The 15,168-nt window shown below is 37.1% G+C and overlaps 1 long non-coding RNA gene across 1 annotated transcript; it reads left to right on the top strand.

Moving 5' to 3' along the window:
- Positions 1-11,549: 11,549 nt before the first annotated feature.
- Positions 11,550-13,840, top strand: LOC121242804. Its single transcript, XR_005935979.1, has 3 exons — positions 11,550-11,572; positions 12,538-12,677; positions 13,521-13,840. It is a non-coding gene; the product is annotated as an uncharacterized LOC121242804 (long non-coding RNA).
- The last annotated feature ends 1,328 nt before the right edge of the window (positions 13,841-15,168 follow it).

The following is a 15,168-nucleotide window of genomic DNA, read 5'->3' as shown; positions in this document are numbered from 1 at the left end:
ATGGCAAAGTTAAAATGGTTTTCACATCAAAATGCCAAAAAACAGTAAAATTATCTCAAGGAAGACAAGCTCCGAGTTCATGACACTTCTATCAAGTAAAACACACAAAATTGTTCTTACATTACTGCAGAGAACCAAGAAAAAGACTTGTTGAAACTCGACCTACAACTCTGCATCTTAAGAAGCACCACTGCGTAGTGCTTGAGCCTTTGGTTTCTTAGGAGATAACTGAGTCTAAGGCTGCATAATCAGATGCATATATAGAATTATGTCATACCAAAAGCAACAGTCAAATGCAAAAACCCCCAAACCAAAACCTGAGTACAAAGATTGACAAAGGGAAGAATCAAAACTCACAAGGGAGTGGCAGAGAAGTAAACCGCGTGGGGGCCGTGGGTTACGAACAGAGCAAGGGAGAGAGGGAGGGCCTTAGGTTGCTGGGCTAGGCATGGAGGAGAAGGGGGCTCCGACGGTGGACGGGCGATGGCGTCGAGGTATGATTGGTGGCATACGGCAACCCTAGCGGCGACGATCATGGAGAAATCTGAGAGAGAGAGAGAGAGAGGTGAGGCCAGATTCGGGGAAACCTAATATTTCCGTTGTGGGGGCTGGGGGAGAAGGAGGGGGTGGCCGTCGAGGTGAGGTGCCAGTGGGGTTGCTGGCAAGGGGTTGTGCACGGCGAAGGCTTGAGGGAGAAGATGGATTGGGGAGAGGGGGGGGGGGGGGGAGGGTACTGGAGGGAAAGAAATGAGGGGAAAATGTTAGGCGCTGTGTTTAAATTTTATTTTCTTTTTCGGCGATTTTTATTTGCCGTTAATAATGTTTAAATGGCAGCATATCTTATTACGGCGGCAATGTTCAATTAGATTAGTGTTGCTACAGTTGAAGACTTTATTGCGACGACAAATATCGCCGCAAAAAGACAAAAAGTTGCCGCAAAAAAATGTACATTAATCAGCTCCCACGTGATTTCCCACTTCGTGCTGAACATTAAGCGGCGACTTGGAATTTACAGGAAATAAGGTCTACTTTTTTGCAACGATTTTTAAATCGTTGCAAAAGGTCTGATTCTTATTTTTGATTATTTTTAAAGTTAAAAGATCGCTGCAAAAGGTCACTTTTGTAATTGCAGCGATTAACAAACCGTCAAAACAAGTTTTTTTAATATGCCGGCAAATTTTTTCGTCGCAAAAAATGAAAAATCGCTGTAAAAGATCAATTTAGTATTTGTGGCAAATATATTCGTCGCAAAAAGTAAAAAAATGGCCACAAAAAACCAGTTTCAAAATTTTATGTAAAAAAATTGCGACGATGTAAAAATCGCTGCCATTAAAGGCTTTATGCGGCAATTTTATTTCCAACGGACATAAAATCACCGCAAAAGGCCTCATTTCTTGTAGTGATTTATATATATTTAATGGCTGACTATATATAATATATCCAGTACTCTCGTATCCTCTGAAATATATATAGAAGATTTAGGTGCCTAGAAAAGGCCAAAGATCAGGAACAAGATAAAGAGCAGCTAGGCCAATGGGTTTTTGGCATATTGTATATTCTGGCACTACTAGTCTAGTTATAGCAGGCCAATCCTATATAGGAGGGGGTAACTTCAAGAGGTTACAAATTCAAGCTCTGATCATCTAACTATGTTGGTTTTCCCTTCTTAAAGCATTTAAGAACAAAAACCAACTCAGCACTTACTCAAACACAATTGAGTAGCATTAATCTTTTTAGGTACCACACTAGATCCAATATGGATTTGATAATTTGCAAAGTACTAGTTTATATACAAATCATTGATTCATTTGTATCTAATGTCCAATTTTTTTACTAATTCGTAATTTGCAAACAAAGCATACTAAACTTTGCTGTCTAACTGCGCCTATTTCATTCATCAATAAAATAGGAGTATCCCGACCATGGTGAGAATATCAAATGGTTTGAGTCTCTCTCCGAGACTCTAATTCTGTCTCCACTTTTGACATATGATTGTTTACACGTTCCTTGTACTCCTGCATATGGTCCCTCATAGCCATGAAACCACCTTCAATCTCTTCAAGCCAATTTTGGCAATACTCTGCATTTTTCTTATCTTGTGCATTTTCCTCGGCAAGACGTTCATATTCCTCATTGGGCACTCCAGACAGTTTAGGCGAATTGGGCAAAACAGAGTGTCCTAGCCCTCTGGAATACCCTGACCCATATCCCAAAACCTCTCTAAATATGGCTGCTGCTACTTCATCTGTGCGACCCTCTGGCTCTTTGGCATTCATCATTTGAACCAGCTCATTCTATGGAATGAAAAACTTTGGCCATTAGCATGATACAACTTATAACTCATGTTCTACCTAATAATACTTATTGAAGGCTAACATATATTTAGTACATCCTAAAATGGCATACAGAACAATGTATATAAATGTCACTACATTTCTATATAAAATTAATTAAAAAATTGTAAAACCATGAATATACTACACTAGCATGTAACCCTTCTCCTGGTATGGTTTTTTGGGCATATACCCATGTATTTTCTGCATGAATATATGTCCATGGTTGGACAATATTCTGGAGCCATAACCTAAACAGTTCAAAATATTTTGTACACTAGTTTATGGCAGATAGTTATGCATGCACCATTGGAAACTCACATAATTCTCTTTTGTAGTTAGTGTGATAAATCTCCCATTTTTATTTGACCAATGCACATCTTTGTAAAAATCAATCAATTCTTGTCATTCTACATTAACATTGGCAAACAATTCACATCACCCATTCTATTGCATTCCAAATAATATGTATAACGTAAGATTCACAATATCGAGGATGTGACATACCTTTATTTTCATTAGTACAATAAACGATGTCCTTCCGCTTGTGTGGTTGACCTTTTATTTATGTCTATTTTCTTTGTTTTGGGTGGATATTTTCTGCAATAAAATAACAAATTCTTCAATTCTAAATACTGTCGTCAATTCCAAAAGTGTTTCCTGCGTAATACATCCTTTTTAAGTGATGTGCACTAATTTAGCTACAAGTAATCATATCCACTGTCAGGCAACAATTAAAGTTCCTGCATCGGATTGTAGGGATTGTTGTGGTCAAGCTACAATCCTTGGTGCTCAAAGTCTATCTTTAACAATAATGGCATTGTGCAGGTAAACATTCTCAGACATTAAATATATACCTCATGTACTATTACAACAACTTTTCTAGACATCACCGGCTTTGGAAGACATTTGTTGATTGTTTTTTTTTTAAATTGAACAGATGTTTTATCTTTGAAATCACTTATCCGAGCAGGAAATTTAATGTTTACTTTAGATTTATCACTCGCCCACTGATGGCATAGCTACTCCTAAAACTGACTGCTCTACCAACGTGCCTCTATAAGCCAGTGCCTCCTTATGTCTTGCATAACTCAAGTATTTATGGAGTAGCTTGTACTGAAATGCATTATAAGTACGAGATAGTTGACTCGTGACTGTTCGATGATGATTTTTCTTAGTTCAATCAAACACAAAGTCAGCCTATCAATGTCATTTTGTTAAACACCCATGTTTATATATTGCTGTTAGTTGGCTACATTGTCTTAATAACAATGTATATCATATTGGATTATATTTGCCTATATTCTGTTAAAAACCCATGTTCCATATAAATATTGAACTGTTGTTTGTGTTTAAAATAGCCTAATGTTCCATACTACATCTGTTTCCTAACACTAATGATTTTTTTCCCTCTTTCCATACTTATAAACATCCGCAAATATAACTAGCAATTAGCAAATATAATACCTTTTACCGCAGATTGTACACAGATTATCAATTATAAACCACTTTCCTATTTTATATAATCTGTGTCTAAACCACTGCATGCACCATTACAAATCATAGGTACATGAAACATTGTGTTAGGCAGTTAACATTCAGACGTATAGCATGCAGATTGGCTCCCCTACCAGATTCAAATATTGTGGCCTCTACCTTACCTATGATTCACACGTAGACCATGCAATAATTTTCCTGTAACTTATTCTCACTTTCATAATTACAGCATGCCATTTAGTTTCCTCTACCTTCATAAACCCGCACGCTAGTTATCAATAAAAAGTGTTCTCTACCTTTACACAATACTCGAACACTAGCTTTAGCAAATATTTTGTTTTTTGTTTTTTTTTTCTATTACTCATGGACCCATGGTGCAGTTATATAAATCATTCAAGTTAGAAACCCATAGTTGAACACGTTCAATAACTTCCTCTTTCTCCTTTTTGTCAACGATACTCCAGCTAACATGCCTCATTTCTATATAGTGTTTCACGACCCACATCACTCTTGTTGGGTAGACTGTTTTGTTATTGCATGATGGACTGATCTTCCCATCTTTGATCTCCAGTGGTATCTTTCCGTACTTGCGCAACCTCTCAAGCTCCGTCCCCTTCGCTTCTCCCCAAACACGTTTACTACTACTGTTTTCTACTATAGCACAAGCACAAACAGAAGCACATTTTAGTTTATATCTTACCATCTATAAAACCTCTGAAGCTCAAGTGTTAATTAAAATTATAATGAAAAGGTTGAGGAGTATAAATAATTATACTTACCCTCGGCTGTTGTATTCACCTCTGCAGAAGTACTAAATGGAGGCAACCCAGCTGAACATGGGTCAGCTAGAGGTTAAGTGGAGTCATTATAGTCAACTTTAGCTTCATCTCGCAAAGTCCAAGCTACTGGTGCTGGCTGCGGTTGTCAAAGTGTAGCAGGCAACACTCGTCCTCAGCCTCTCCCTCTCTTTGACTGATTCATTTCTTCTGCACGGGAATCATGAAGAAGGAACAATTTCATGCATCAGCTGCAAGTTAAACTCAATATCCACTACCAAGCTGATTTGCAAGCAGAAAATTATAAACTATAATTTCTAAAAATATTGAGAACTGAAGTTGTGCAAAATGATGAAGCCATCTTCTCTAAAGGCCTACCAAGTTATATGTAAATGCTGAAGCAGATTAATGGTGGACGTTGGATATAAATGGCCAGTAGAAATTGAGGAGCAAGACGTGTGCGTGTGGCTCCCTTCAGCAAACTAGTGCTGAATGTACGTACTACTACTCAGAAATGAGCTTTGATATTTCAAGCATTGGGTATGTAAAAGTTTTCTCCCTATTCAACCTCAGCTTCTCGTGAATGCTAGTTTCTCAAAGCATGGGCTCTACCGGGTTACTTGGAATGTCTGTATCTATTCACAAGACATGAGATGGCAGCTATCAGTAGTAGCCATCTTTCCTAGTTAATGTTATTTTTTTTATTCTTATTTTTAAGCTTTGCTGGAGAACACTTGAGCTGGTTGTGGGGAAAACTCACACGTGTAAGTAGTAGCATATTTATCCTTTGTATAAACAAACTTGGGCTGTAGAACACTTGGCAGTTCTTACGACCAGACTATACGTATATTATTACGATATCTTCAATAAATTATCATATTACATATATAAGTTTATGTGCATTTTTCCCTCATACCTCTGCATAGGTAAATTATTAATGGCTGAAATCCAGCCATTGAATCTAAATTTGATATCCCTGGACAAGCTCCCATAAATAAATAAATAGATAATAATAAAAAAAAAGAATGGACACGCTGAAATATTCTGGTACATGTAGGCAAGAAAATATTATATCTACTGTTTCACTTAAGAAACCCTCCAATTCAATTCATTCCTGTAGCTTTTTGGTAAAATTATATATTCTGGGCAACATTTAGTACTCAAGAGAGTAAATCATCTTCAATATACACATTCTGGTTATATATTTATATATATATATATATAATAATGTCTATATATATATAAATTATTAACCTTACAGATTATATAGAAACAGCTGGCCTTAGTATTCATGAATAATAAGGCCAGCTGCTTTTTATGTTTCTATATATATATATATATATATATATATATTTATAGTATGATGATCATCAGTCTGGCCTGCTCAGAAGTAGAATTCCACAAGCAACTATCAGTAAAGAATTTACCATTGTATTGTTACACCTACCATACCATACATATACAAAACATATATATATATATATATATATTTATAGTATGATGATCATCAGTCTGGCCTGCTCAGAAGTAGAATTCCACAAGCAACTATCAGTAAAGAATTTACCATTGTATTGTTACACCTACCATACCATACATATACAAAACCAAGTCTTGGTTATACAATTCAAAACTCACTGTCGATAAAAAACAACTACATACATAACGCTTCTAATTTTGAAACAGGGAGGGCCATCATCCACATCATGGTGCTCATATCTCCAATGTACACAACCAAATCAAATATTAAACAAGTTGCAGTGTCTCACAAGGTCTGCGTTTAAAGGCCTTCACATTTTAAACTCCACTATATTGGTTCTTCTTAATTCCTTGGGGGATGAATTAAAAACAATTTGCGGCTACAATTTATGCTATTGCAGCAATTATTTTGGAGGGAAAAAGGGGTATATGTTATAGTGATAGGAACCCCGCTGACCTGAACTTCTTAACTTTTTAGAATTTTCCTCAAAATGCCGAACAATAAAATAATCGTCACCTATAACATAATCATGTAATTCCATAAATTTCCAATCAAACAAGTATTTCAATATTTAAGTCTAAGATGCTAAAATAACTTACTTTAATTCCTCAAAACCTAAAATTCTCATAATTCCTAAAATACCACCATCACTTTCTAAACTCATCAATGTCCAACTTAATAATTCTGACTAAAACATTAAATTCTAACTTATTTACTATTGGGATCTTACTATAATTTATAAAACTAAATAACATAACTATATCGAAATCTTTATAAGTAGAAAATCATACTTTTGTTTATCAAAAATATTCTTAAAAGGATTCAAAATAAGATTTCGCACTTACTGATCATTCTAAAAATTTATCAGTATTTACTTAATAAATATTCCGATAAAAATATCAGTCGCTTAAAAATACCAACTTAACAAATAAACCCAAATGTGCTTAAGTCCAAATAAATAAAAATCACATGCAGCCCACGTTTCAAATGCAAAATACATTTGATGTTTTCAAAATAAAGGGCAAAAGGGTAATAACACCCTTCACCTACCAGGTTACCTGAGACACATAATAGTTTCCTTTTTAAGTAACTAACATTAACAACAAAATAAAAACAAATAGAGGCCAAAACATGAGCGGCAATAGGGACTTACAACTAAAATGGAGATATGTGTGGAGGGGCAAGGCACGACGGGCTAGGCTGGAGGAACTGTGGTGGTGTGACTGGAGCGCAGAGGAGGGCGTGCGGCGACTAGGCTGCCTATGCTTGGTGGCGAGAGTGAGAGAGAGATGAGCGGGAGGAAGGGAGTTCAGCGTGAGGTAGGGAGAGGTAGCTCACCGTGGGGAACAAAGCGGCGTGCGACAAACTAGGGGGAGAGAATTTTTTACCGGTGGTTTTCTGTGTAAAGTTGCCATGGCTGGTGGCACCTAGGAGTTGGGGTGGCTGCAAGTGTGGCTCTGTTTTGGGTGGCTAAAAATAGAGGAGTTCATGCTTGTGGGTGGCTCTCCCGAGGTGTGGAGGTGGCAGGTTCAAGATGTGGGATTTTAATAGTTTTCGGGGAAGTAGAACAAAGTGTTTCCGCTAGTAGTTTTCGGTGGCTAGGTGTCGGTTGTGCTTCGTGCAGGGTGGCAACGATTTTGTGTGTGCTGGGTTGGTAATGAAGATGCAAAGAGAGCTGGCTCCATGTGTGGTTGGGTTGTGGTTCGACGTGGAGGAAGCAGGTGCTCTGATTTGAGCTGCAAGAATAGGGTGATTTTTCGGTTGAGGTGGTAGCCATGGTTCACAATGGAGGGTGGACGCTCAGAGGAGTTTGGACGGCTGAGGGAATGAAGAGAGGGCAACGACACTTATTCTAGGGTTGAGGATGCTTAACATATATATATATATAAGCTATAAGTAGGAAATAGATAAAACCTAAAGAAAAAAGAAGGAGGGACGTGCATGAAAATTGAAAACGGCGTAAACCGTGCGATGTGAAGTCTAGAAGTCGCTTCCACGGGCCTGGGCTCTTAAGCCTAAAAAAAAAAAAACAAATACTTAGCCCACATCTTGGATCATGTATATAAATGCATGGACTTTTTTTTTTGTAAGTTTTGAGTCTCGACGAACCTTAAAAAAATACACTCGTCCTATAAATTTTCCAAGTGAAGATCCACTTGGTCCATTACAAGATTTTAAACCTAATTATTAAATCTATTGAAAAAATTATATTCCGCCAAAAATATCTTAGGCCCAAACTTTCTTCAAAAAGAATTTTACTCGCAATTCCAAAAGGTTTTTAATAACTATAAACCCAAATTTTTTGTAAAGTGGTCTTGACTAGGCCCGGGTGTTACAATAGTAGCTATTTGAACTTCACAGCTAGCCTCATTCACCTAGAAATTGCATAAGTTGTTTCGTTAATTAATAAATGGAATAGAAGCATCTATAAAACAGAGTAGCATGTTAAATTAATGTAATAATATGGAAAAAAAGATTGGGTTTAACTAATTGTCTCAATGCACACCATTGTCGAACGAAGTCTCATTGCCCGTTAAAAGATTTTCACTGCTACCAGTCTGGTTATCATTGTTCTCTTCTGGGTCATCATCAATGAAGTCGTCATTATCGGGAAGGGATATTGGCTCATTCAAACTTGTATCAGCACCAAGATGGATTGGTTCTACGTCAGATCTATGCAAGGGAAGCGTGATGCCAGACGCATTGTCCATGAGTTCTACTTCAACGTAGCCCACTTGGTTCTCTTTGAAAGCAGGAAAATCCATATTCTGCTCTTCATTGTCATCATCATTGACCAATGGTATAGTTGGAACATCATACATGTTTCAGTTGGTTATCTTTTGAATGACAGACCAATTACCATCCAAACTAGTATCTTTAAGGTAAAACACTTTGGCTGCTTAAGAGGCAAGGCATCCTTATATCATTTGTGAGAAGTGTAGACACTAGTTATGTGGTGGCGAACACGTATTCCTCTCTTCCTATCACCGACATTGAACTAGTTACATCTAAACAAATATACATGATGCCAACTCATGAAGCGTAATTGGAAGATTGTCCATGAGCCACTGTGTGGAAGATCTTGACATAATTAAAACCCAAACCACACCCTAAGCGTTGGGCCTTGTGGTATGAGTTAGGTATCTCAATTTATGGAAAAATGACTTTTAACAATTGTAAAACCATGTTAAATGACTTGATAGTCTACCCACCAATTGTTTTAATATGAAGTAGCTGGACTATAAATGAAAGCTTTGAGAACTTTTAGCAACTTGGATAAAGGGGATGTCTCACATCCTCTCACACGAAGTGAAAATTTTTTGATTGCCCTTCGCTCATTGAAGGCTCCAAAATAGTACCATATTCCCCGCCTGCAAGGCCAATGAATGATCCAGCCCGAATGTTGTCTATCATCTCATCCATATCATCAATATAATTCTCACTTTCATTAATTGTATCTTCATCACTGTCTGACGAATTCATACTCCATTTTTCACCCTTCCTATGAAATATCCAATCTGTATAACTTGGATCAATACCTATCGTGAATAGATAATCTTCAACTTCATTGATTGGCAGGAAAATGTTATTATGGAATCTCCGACATGGACACCTGAAAGTTGTTCTTCCAGATGCATGGGCTTTCCCTTCACCATATTCAAGTGATGTGAACCTGTTTGGCACATGAATCCAAGTCTTGTCCATTTGAGCCTCAATCGATTTTTGACTTTTTCAACCAAGCACATCTAAAATTATATAATTGAGTATGTTGATCAAAACGATCAATTAACGAAGATTAGAACAAGGAAATGGCATCAAACATATTCAAGTTAAAGTGACAAAATTGGATTTTGTAATGTTACAACCATCACTGACAATTTAGTAAGGTACATTCACACTTATATCACTGACAATAGGCACAATTACCGACACCAACATATTTACGTTAAAGTGTCATAAATTTATATCCAAAATATTCATGGAAAGCATAAAAGAGTATAATAGTGAACTAACTAGAGAAGCATGTTGAATACTCAAGTTTATGTATTGTTAAAATAGGGAAACAAAGTATAAAAATCAAGAACAAAGAAAACATGAATTAATTTATTTCACCCTTTATATAACCATCACAAGCCACGTTCAAAATTGGCAACAAACAATGGTTCTTCATGCACCCAAAGGCAAATTGACATATTTAGATGGATTTGGGTCTTTTCACTCCATCTTATTGACAAAAACTAACCGCATTACCCACATTAGTTGGTTAACCCCTTAAACCTCTATTTCAATGTGAACCAAAATCAAGACTAATGTTCAATCATGCTGTCCTAAGTTATAACATACAAATAATTGTGTGGGTAGTTTGGATTGGGGAAAAAATCTGCTCCAAGCACGAAATTGGATAGTTGAAAAGTGTGGGTACACAAATGAACAACAAATATTACTGTTTAACATACAACTATATATACGCTAATATATAATAATTAAATGAGCTACGCATATATATATACTGGTAGAATTATTATATGCATATATATAAAATTTAACAGCAAATCTATCGGAGGAGAGAGCTTATCGTAGGAGGTGGCGCATTGTAATGGGCTAGGAATGGCGAGTCGATGGTGGGGCAGTCCAAAAATAGAGGGAGAGAGGCCGGAGTAAGAGGCTGGAGTAAGAGTTATATATATATATAGAGAGAGAGAGAGACACAGAGAGAGAGAGCAAGAGGCAGGGAGATTAGATGGAGGAGATCAGACTCACAGTGATGGCGACACTACGGTGCAAAAATAGAGTCACGGTGCAAGAGCGGTGGCTACGATTACATAGAGAAGAGATGAGAGAGAGCAATGAGTTTGGGAAGACAGAAATCGGGCAAAACAAAATGTATTGAATGTGTTATGCAGTCATTTTGGTTGCAAATTACATATATACCCAACATATAACGGCAGATTTAATATCCCCATAGCAAACCATGTGGAAACGAATTGTATCTTCAGGGGTTTTAGCGGCAACTAAATACTGCTTGAACAAAAATTTTAGTTGTCAGGGAATAAAAGATTCGATGGTGCATGCTCATTTTTATAAATGGGTCTAATTGGGGCAGCCCTATATCGCTGCAAAAATTTTCCTTTACCACGATTATACTCACTGCTGGCATTAGCATCACCAACTCACCTGTTACGACGAATTTTACTCTCTACGAATCCTAAAAGGTTTGGTGACTATGCAAACTACCAGATATAAGGTTTTGTTGCTACAGAATTTTTTGCGGCGAGTAATAGTCGGCGCAAATAATAGTCTTTGACCGCAACTGACTTAGTCCTTGAGCAACGAGCACTTGTCAAGCACCAAAACTAGCTCTTGCGACGAAATTGTTATCCTAGCAAGATAAAACGCCGCAAAAGACAGTATCTGTTTTAGTGGGCCGCCACCCACACCACTCTTATTCTCTCGGTTGGACAGCGCCTCCGCCCTCCACACCATTCTTTGTATGGTTCCGATAAGTCTTTGTCACCCTATCTATTTCTCTCACTCTCTGTCAAGTTCTCTCACATATCATTCATTTCTCTCTTATTCAGTCTAGTTATCGGGGTTGTAGGAAGACATGCCACAGCAAGTGGAGCAAGATTCATTGGCTCTCACTTAGTCAACAAATTGATAGAAAATGAAAAAAAATGAGGTTAGCATTTTTTCTTATCATATATCGGCTATGTTTTTGTGTTTATTCATGATTTAAAGATTTGACATAAAAGGGATAGGTGCTCTTAGAATTTGGACCCTATATTTGATTTTTTTTTTATTAATTTCAGTTTGGTTTAGGTTAATGTGGTAGAGCTTGTGCTTTTTTATTTCCTCTTTCACTCATTTGTTTCATTGGTCTGATTTGCTTGTTTCCTTGTTGGGATTAGAGTGTTTATTGTAGTGATTATAGTGTTTGTTCATTATCCAATGGTAATGCTTTGAGTGTGTATTAATTTACAAGAAAAGACAAATAATTTCATTCTTTGGTTGTATTCGTGTTGTATGTGGTCAATTTTGTTGGAATTGAATCGGGCAAGTATGAATTTTTTCCTTTTATGATAAAGTACAAAATTGATTTCGGGCTCTAGCTGAGAATAATGATGTAAATTTTTTTTCCCAAAATTGTTGAGATATATTCTTCGAATATCATGATGGTCAATCATGCTTGGACATGAGACCTAGATGGACCTTTTTGGTGAAATGATATTGGTTCATACAACCCCAAGCTGTTGGATGACTGTATTTATCGATGTTTTATATTCCCAAGCTTATGGTATTTCTTTATGCAATAGAATTCTTTTCTAAGTTCGGTACTTGATATTTCTCTTTGTAAGCTATGCAGTTCATATATTCCTGCAAGTGCTTGATTATTTTGTTATCATGATATGCAAATCGTTGTTATCCCCCTCTCATGAATTCAACGGCAGCACAGATGTTGGGATGTAGGACAAGGGTTTTTCATTTACTCATGCTCTAGTAGGAATCTCTACTGATGAGATTCATCTTTGTGGAGATGCAACTGCTATTTCTCTTATCTAGGTAATACTGACAGTGACTAGTCATGAGGTTGAGGTAATTTCTGTGTAATTTTGAATCAAGTACTTATTCTTGTTTTAGTTCATAAAGAATATACTAATCCTACTTTACTTCTCCAGTACACGGATGAGATCTTTTTATTTCTTGAGTTTGATATATCTTATTCTAGGTGGTGTTTTTAGTGAATTGTTCTGCTGTATCATGCCGGAATGATTTTGTATATATCTGAGTCAGAAATTTTGGGAAATGCCAAATTTTTACATATACTAGCTCATAGTTGGATAATTTTGTATTTATTTTAACTTATGACTGAGGAACCCTTGCTTTAAAAGGTCAGCAATATTGTCAGTTAAACCGCAGAGACTATTGTGAGCAAGCAACCAATAGTCTTATAAATGCAATTACTAATGTTGTTCTTGTCTTGAGACTTACTAGTGACAGGTAAATTACTTGTATTGTGACTATTTAGCTGCACATTACTTGACATGGACCATGTGACTTACTAGTGAGCTAAATGATGCAGGTATATAGATATGATTATTTTTGTGGAATTATTTTTGTGCATTCTTAACTGGTTGTAGGAGAGGAACGTAGAAGATGTACATATATTTCTTCTACATACACTTGTTCAAGCATTTGTAGATTTTTATGAAACTCTTTATTGATCGCATTTTGTTGTTTCAGTCTCTGATTCTATGAGGTAGAAATGGTTTAGATTCATATCAGTTTTCCTACTCTTAGACTAAGATATGGCGTTTCCATTCCAAGGTATTATATCATCATACTATTACTGTACTTGATGAATACATGTTTTTTTTTAGGTAGAAAATGTTTTAAAATGGCTATGCGGTTGTGCTCAAATGCCTTGATGTCTCAAAGGTAATGTGGATCTCTCTGATCTTCTTTCAAGCATGGATGATCAAATTGCAAAAGCAAAAGAGCAGACACTAAGCACGAAGGATATTTTGGACAAGGAAGAGAAGTGGAGATATGCAATTGAGGAGGAGAAATGGCTTGAAGAATATGAAAGGGTAAAATGCAAAAATTCAATCATTCTATTAAATGCCAATCCATTTTCTGTGGACTAATGGAACCTTATAGAACCTGCTTCTTCCACTTATTCTGTTTTTATTTTTGAACTAAATTAAGCTATTACACGTCTCCCAAATAGATAAAGTAAATGCAATTACAAATGTTGTGGCGCCCACGACCCCATATAAAGAGACACGGGAATCGAGATGCCGGGATGATGACAACAGGGTCACACATCCCAACGTTAGTGTCAAGTGTGTGTACATGCAACAGTGTACAAAAACAACACAACGGATAATTAATACAACTAAGTACCAGAATTGTTAATACAATTTAAACAATCAGTAAAAAGGTTTAAATATTATACAGTCATCCGAAATAAATATTTTACAAGTCCCAAACCAAAATGCGAGTGATCCAATCACTCCTCGGGCGGAGCCGACTCCTCAGGCTCACCCTCATCCTCCTCTGCATCAAAATCTGCGTTACCATAAGACGGTACCGCAGGTAAGTATAACCCAAATAACCACGAGATAAAAAATACATTAATGCGACCAACATGCATGCATATGATGAAATATGCCTTAGATCCAAAAATACAATTTTTCCCGAAAATAGATATTTTCAACACACGCCAAAATCCCATTTTGGCCCAAAAAGAATACTTTGTCATTTTTCCAGAAAATGACCCAAATCAATAAAACCTCATTTTCCCAGAAAATGAATCACATAAAATCCTTTTAATCAACACACGCTATTTTTCCAGAAAACAACCCATTATTCCATTAACCAATGCACCATGATCTCCCCTAGGGATCATCTGCACGTCCTGGCTTCGTAGCGATGCTCAGTTCCGCGCCCAGCGCGTTCGTGGCCAAGCACCCACTACGCAACGAGCGATGCCCAGTTCCGCGCCCAGCGCGTACGTGGCCAAGCATCCTCTAGCCCCCACCAGCAGAGGGGCCACGGAGTCGGCACGAGACCATCTCGTCCGATCCCGTTGTCGCCCAGCGACAACCCAGGGGACTTCACTCAGTATATTTCACTCCCGAGTGACCAGAGGAGCTCCACCGAGATAATGTCCCATCTCGGCTTGGGGTCGTGATACACACGCATCCAAAATCCTTTAACACATGAAAGCCCAGTTTTCATGAAAGACATAAACATGAATGCATGTACACAAAAACTCAGTTTCCTTTACAAACATGATCATGCGTGTAATATGCCATGTACATGAACAACACCAAAACCAACAACCAACAATTCACAATACCAACCAAACACACAACTCCGTCCACAATCCATTCGACCCCCGAACTCCTCGGACTCAGTCTGGCATGTCCAACCAGATCACAACAATATGAGTTAGTACAAAAATATATTTAGATCACGATAATTCTTTGGAAAAATAATTACAGTGCTATATAATAATTTCCGAAGGATCATGGAGCTGTAAAAGGTGGCGACACAGCAACGTAACAGTGTAAAATACACT

The sequence above is a fragment of the Juglans microcarpa x Juglans regia genome, chromosome 8D, assembly GCF_004785595.1.
Source record: "Juglans microcarpa x Juglans regia isolate MS1-56 chromosome 8D, Jm3101_v1.0, whole genome shotgun sequence".
Taxonomy (NCBI): Eukaryota; Viridiplantae; Streptophyta; class Magnoliopsida; order Fagales; family Juglandaceae; genus Juglans; species Juglans microcarpa x Juglans regia.
This window is presented reverse-complemented; position numbering and strand designations above follow the sequence as displayed.